This window comes from Amphiura filiformis, chromosome 13 (genome assembly GCF_039555335.1).
Source record: "Amphiura filiformis chromosome 13, Afil_fr2py, whole genome shotgun sequence".
NCBI classification, from domain to species: Eukaryota; Metazoa; Echinodermata; class Ophiuroidea; order Amphilepidida; family Amphiuridae; genus Amphiura; species Amphiura filiformis.
Genome location: NC_092640.1, coordinates 6,999,471 through 7,005,421, shown reverse-complemented (window position 1 = coordinate 7,005,421; position 5,951 = coordinate 6,999,471).

Below are 5,951 nucleotides of genomic sequence, written 5' to 3'. Positions count from 1 at the left end.
AGCGAAATTTGTCTTTTTTGCCATAAATTTCCTTAAAAATACACATTTTTCAAAAACTTGGTACTTTAAAAAGCCAGAACTTCTTTAGAAGTTGAGACCCCAATTTTTTGAAACTATATATCTGTCAGCAAGGGTTCACTCTAGCTATGCCACCATACACTTACAAAATATCAATTTCTTCTTTACAGTTACACCCCTTCAATGTTGGGGTAAAATGACACTTACAATTTTCGCCCAAAAATGTGTTTTTTCTACTTAAAATTAAAGGATCTTTTAAAAGAGTGAAAAGCTCTTTCTTCATTTACAAGGACTACCAAAGCATGCCCCTATCTGAAGAAAAAAATAAAAATTATATCACATCTTATTTATTTGTGGCATTCGACCAAACTTTGCCCTTTTTCAAAAATGAAAATTGACGGTAACAGACCCCTAGTCTTAAGTATTGACAAAATATTTGGCAAAAATGTTTGCAAAAATAGTTTACAATAACATTTTTGAAAACATTAAAAATATTGTTGTAGTGTGTTTTCATACAAAACGTTTTAAAACGTTATCATGACCTTTATATAACCCGACATTTTAATGTTATTAAAACGTTTTTACCTAAACCAAAAGCCAAAATATAACTTATTTAAAACGTTTTTAAAACGTTTTTGTGTTTGCTGGGTACTGACTTTTTACTTGTTAGTTAGGTGAAAATAGTCATTTACCTTTATATTTAGCAGAAAATTTGGTGAAAATCGCATTTTTGTAGAATTTTTAGCCGAAAATCAATTTTGACTACTAGCAGTATATTTTTGTACATAGCCAGAATTTCACAAATTTTCATGGGCGCGCTCACATAATGACGTCATAGCGACATTATGTGGGGAATGTTTGTACTTATACTGGAATCAATGGATAGAGGAGACCCATAGCTATACATTAGTAACAAATATAACGCTATATGACGTCTATAATTGAAAATTAAGGGGGTCGCAACAACCTCCCCCTCTTCGTAGTTCGTGTTACAAAATATGGCTCAGTAGTTCTAGGGTTAAAATGATATTATTTTGTAGATACCATATCTGATTGTTAAATGCTACTATCAGTAGATAGCTTCTCATGTTGATGTCATCAGTAGAAAACATGATATTATTTTAAAATGCTATCTTTAGTAATCAGCATCTGGTTCTGCTGTCATTAGATAAAATAGCACCTGATTCCATTAATGAAGACCTGAGCGCAAGAAGACCGTAAGTCCACTTTGCCCCTCAACATGTATACACTAAAGTTACGTATAGTTTCTTAGGGTTTATAATGTTTAATACATGTTCCAGGGTGAAAACACCATGAAAGGTTGTGAACATGTATAAAACATTACCAAACTATACGAAACTATACGCAACTTTAGTGTATACATGTTGAGGGGCCAAGTGGACTTACGGTCTTCTTGCGCTCAGGTCTTCAAATGCTGTTTCCAGTGATCTGCATCCGATTCCTAAAATGCTACCAAACAGGGTAATATTGCACAATTTTGCGAGCTTCACCCATCAAATAACAAACCAAATTAACTGAACATTTTTGCTCGCTTAGCAAGTGCAAGTGCTCGTCTCCGACCTCTTCCCCTAAATTTTAATGCTTCCGCCACCACTGTCTAGGAGATTAATTAAGTTTCTCCTTTTGTCAAGGAATTCTTCGGGCATATCGACTGCTGATGAACACATTTTATTAGTTTTAAAATAGATCTTCCTGCTAAAATTTTATTGAATGTCATTCTCTAGCTACTTTTGACTTGAAAATGATTGATATTTTCTTTGTTTATCTCTTATGGTGCAAAATGACCATAATGCTCGCTTATTTGGTGCTGAGCAATTATAGGGCATAGCAGTTTGTTAAGGACTTGCATATCAAGATTTTCAAAAAGATGAATAGATGGGAGAGAGAGCGAGGATTTCAACCTTACGTAACCTTTTGTGTTAAACACTGGAAGGTTAACTGAGTTTAATTAAACAATATTTTATATAATATAAGAGCCATTTTCAAATGTGTTACTTGTCACATATGCGTCATAATGTAATCAGAAATGTGGAAATTGTATTTCCCATTATCTCAAAATGAAGTAAAAATAGAATAATTTGATGTTTACGAATTATAACTCGATTTCTCTGACTACAATAACCATGAAAATAGGTAAGATATCTGTCTACGTGTCAGATGATATCGATATAAAATTGATTCAATCTATTGGCTATTAATTTGAATTGTAAAGGGTTATGATTTAAAGGAGGATTTCGTGATCCTAGCAGCCTCTTTTTATTACATTTTTCAGTAGATATCCACGAAAAAAGCTTATTCCCAAAATTTCAGTTGATTCCGAATTTGCGTTTGCGAGTTATGCATGATTGTGCATGTGTATTACACTGCTCCATGTGATTATTGTTATTTCACTCCAGAAAATTGATTTCAATTCTATTCAAATTCAATTCTTTCTGCACTTGGAGTCTTGCTATTCGATTCCAATTCAATCCACCTTGCTATAGAATTAATTCAATTCGATTGCAATTCAATTTTTCAATTTCAAAATCATTTCAATTCAATTCCAATTCAATGCAGTGAAATTAACAGCTAATCAATTTCAATTCAATTCTGAGCATTCATTTCAATTCCAATTCAATTCCAATTCCAATACAGTTGCAGTTTGTGTTAATTGCCCGGGGTTAATTGACCAAAGGCACACTGCAAAACTGAGATTGAACACTTTTTTTTCCTCGATTTGTACACACATGTAAAATCTAAACACAAATGTTAAACTCAAAATATCAAGTGTTTAATATCTAAACATTAACACATGGCATCAAATTACTAAACATGTTTAGCATTTAGACATGCTTACAAATCGAGAACAATTATGGTGTCTAGAATGGTGTTTAATATCTGTTTTTGCATTGCATGTTTTAAATCTTACTACCAATTTTATAACACTTGTCACAACACAAAGTCAAAATAAAGTACACTATTTGTCACAAAAGCATTTCAACCATGTCAACAGAAGATACTTGATTGTTATGCATTACTCGTTGACTGCCGATAAAACGCCCAATAAAGACTTAGTCACCGGACCGCGCCGGCCAGTTAAAGTACATGCCCTATCACACCACTCCACACCATACATAAATTCTCCCAGTCACATTTCCCAAATATGAAATTAAAAAAAGTCAAATCTTAATTTACTTCTTTTAAAGTTTGGCAGAGGCGGGGTTCGAACTCACGGCGCAACGCTTAGTACTCTATGAGCCTAGCGCCTTAGACCACTCGACCACTTGTCTTGTTGTTATTTAATTTGAAACTTATTTAAAAATATAATCGCTACCACGTGACAAGCAAAGACAGAAAACGTATTATATTTTGGAATTTTATCATTAATGTGTATTATAATAGAGCTACCATTATTTATATTGTTGAATTCTCAAGCGCATCATTTCGAATTGAGTTTTTATTCCTAAAGCCCGATACTGACTCCACCTGTACATTTTAATTTCATCGCGGGATGCTGAGATGTTTGAAAAGCATCGCAGCATCGCATACCGCTGCGAAGTGGAGTCAGGATCGGGCTTAATTCGAACCACCAGCATCCATGGTTCGATGTAGAGAGTCTTTCCTATTCAGAGGAAATATTGCAATTACACACCTTATTGCCTTTTAACAATAACCAATGACACTAGCACGTAATTCCAGTCAAGCACCAATCTTTAATCCTATTGTTGAAGAGGATAATAAGCTTATACTTATGTATAGCATTCGTAAAAAAGCTTAAGTCTTTGTTTGCTTTGGTTAAGTCCTGTTCAAGTGGTGGATTAACCAACAATTAACAATGAGAGTACATTCCTGAACCTCGTTCAGTTGGCGATGATTTGAAGTGACCGCCAATTATGACCATTTGATATTTAATAGGGCCTACCAGCAATGTGGAAAAAAGAAATAATGTAGTGCCAAAATAATGTACCCTTTTACGGAAGGAGCAAAGTTTAACAAGTTACAACTCCGCTTCTGCAGTACGAATGTCAGCGGCGAATGTCAGGTTATTATTTCCCAGTCTTGAAAAAATTGCAGGCAGAGGTGGGAATCGATCTCGGTACCTCCCGGTTAAAAAGCACTGTGCAAAACCACTAAGCCAACTAAATCTACCAAAAAAACGTTGACAACGTAAAGAAAGCAGCAAGTTTAAAAAGCCCCACCTCGGCTCACTTTTTGAAACTTGGTCCCATTTGTAAAACGTACTGATTTCCTGGAACTGATTTAAACTTTATCAAAATACTATCAACTTCAAACATTTCCATATGTGTTATGAGTCTTTAATGTGCCGATGCGATATTAATTTGTAAGATCAGAAAGGTTATAATCTTGCTCTTGCATGGTAAGCCAACATCCTATATATGTTTTGTTTTATAATATTAATATCATGATTAATGATCGAATTAAATAAATAACAAATAGGCATATAATGCCAGTCATGCTATTATTAAAACGTTGGAAGCGCTGTATTTGATGTTCAAAATGGGACCAAGTTTCAAAAAGTGAGCCGAGGTGGGGCTTTTTAAACTTGCTGCTTTTTTACGTTGTCAACGTTTTTTGGTAGATTTCCTTTCTTTTTATGAATGAAGCCGAGTAGCTCCAAGCTTGAAAAGTCATCCGGTTACGAAGTACTACATAAGACGAATAAAACGAAAAATAGAAGTTTGAATAATATTATCCTTGATTTATGACAATAAAAAATACGAGTATATGTAGCTAAACCTATAAAATGTACGTGGTTCTTTGTAGCCCTGAGGCAATCTAGTTGGATATCCAAATTTCGCCGTTTGTGGTTCTTTGTAGCCCTGCAGGCAATCTAGTTGGATATCTCTATTGAGCGGCGGTTGTTGGCGGTCTTTCGCGGTTTGTGGTATTCCTTTATTCTTCAAGCCCTGTCCTCTATCGGGGCTTATTTATTGTTTAAGCTTGTTGGATATCCATATTTCGCGATGTGTGGTTTTTTTAGACTTGCAAGGGCAATCTAGTTGGATATCCAAATTTCGCCGTTTGTGGTTCTTTGTAGCCCTGCAGGCAATCTAGTTGGATATCTCTGTTGAGCGGCGGTTGTTGGAGGTCTTTCGCGGTTCGTGGTTATAATTTTCCTTATCCTTCATGCTTTGCCCTCTATCGAGGGCTAATTTATAGTTAAAACTTGTTGGACATCCATATTTCGCGGTGTGTGGTTCTTTAGAGCCCAGCGGGGCAATCTAGTTGGATATTTCTATTGAGTGGCAGTTGTTGGCGGTTTTTCGCGGTTTGTGGGTTTAATTTGTAGGATAGCCATATTTCAAGATTTGTGGTTCCTGAGTCCTACGGGGCAATCTAGCTGGATATCCAAATTTCGCGGTTTGTGGTTCTTTGTAGCCCTGCGGGGCAATCTAGTTGGATATCCCTATTGAGCGGCGGTTGTCGGCGGTCTTTTGAGATTTGTGGTTTTAATTTTCCCTTTTTTAAAGTTTCGGGCCGCCCTCCTCTACATCCGAGGATGCTTTTCAATAATTATACGGTGTCAAAAATTACTAGGGCCTATTACTTGGTATGATAATTTATCTTACCATTTTGACTTACATTGTTTGTAACTTTCGCGGTTCGTTGTTATAATTTCCCTAATCCTTCAAGCCTTGCCCTCTATCGAGGGCTAATTTATAGTTAAAACTTGTTGGACATCCATATTTCGCGGTGTGTGGTTCTTTATAGCCCTGCGGGGCAATCTACTTGGATATCCAAATTTCGCGGTTTGTGCTTCTTTGTAGCCCTGCGGGGCAATCTAGTTGGATATTTCTATTGAGCGGCAGTTGTTGGCGGTTTTTCGCGGTTTGTGGTTTTAATTTGTAGGATATCCATATTTCAAGATTTGTGGTTCCTGAGTCCTGCGGGGCAATCTAGCTGGATATCCA